The following is an 846-nucleotide window of genomic DNA, read 5'->3' on the forward strand; positions in this document are numbered from 1 at the left end:
AAAACAAAGCGAGGCCTCCAACTCTTGCCAGCCGTTTGCTATGCTCAAGTTGCTATGCTCAAGTTGCTCCTCCTTCCTTAGGTCTCCTCAGCCTCCATGCCTCTGCCTCTGAGGGCAACTCGCTGCTTTGTTCAGTCAACTCCAGTCTCCCTTCTTCCTTTCCTTTCTTTCTGCCCGTTGTCCCTTGGGTGTGCGTGTTAGGAGACCTCTGAGACCTAAATGCTCAGTATTAAGTAGAGGAAACCCAGGAGTGGGGGAGATGAGGTGGTTCCCAAGGAAGGAGAGTCAAGCAGAAGCTTGGCTGATGAGCTTGTGTGTGCACACTCAGGCGTGCCACATTTACACCAGGAACTCACGGCAGCCCGTGGATACTCAGGGATCAGACTGATGTCAAATTTAACTTTAAAGGCTCTCAGGTACTTAATACCTGTATGTATTGGAATTAACTAGATATATTGATAAGCCCATGGAGTTGCCCATTTTTTTCCATGTTGTACTGAGATGGAAAAGATTGTGAAAGTCTGATCTTGGAAATGCTCTAGGATTGGAAAGTTTCCACACCACATGATATCTAACATGTGGGGGAATCCTGCACACTTGACCTCATCTGATGAATCAGAGCCAGACTGTAGTCACTCTAAGACCAGGCAATATGACCTTCAGGTGACATCTGTAATTTGCATATGAAACATAATGAAACATTTTGTTTATTTTTGTATTGCCACCCCCACAGTATTTCATTATGTACATACACATGCTCAAAAATTTGAACAAATTTCCGGGCTGTGGTGGCGCACGCCTTTAATCCCAGCACTTGGGAGGCAGAGGCAGGCGGATTTCTGAGTT

At 45.9% G+C, this 846-nt stretch overlaps 1 protein-coding gene across 1 annotated transcript in view; it reads left to right on the forward strand.

Annotated features, from left to right (window-relative positions):
• Nucleotides 1–846, forward strand: part of Ltf (lactotransferrin) — a 24,334-nt gene that overhangs the window by 18,862 nt on the left and 4,626 nt on the right. The gene's annotated exons all lie outside the window — the stretch shown is intronic.

The sequence above is a fragment of the Mastomys coucha genome, unplaced genomic scaffold, assembly GCF_008632895.1.
Source record: "Mastomys coucha isolate ucsf_1 unplaced genomic scaffold, UCSF_Mcou_1 pScaffold23, whole genome shotgun sequence".
NCBI lineage: Eukaryota > Metazoa > Chordata > Mammalia > Rodentia > Muridae > Mastomys > Mastomys coucha.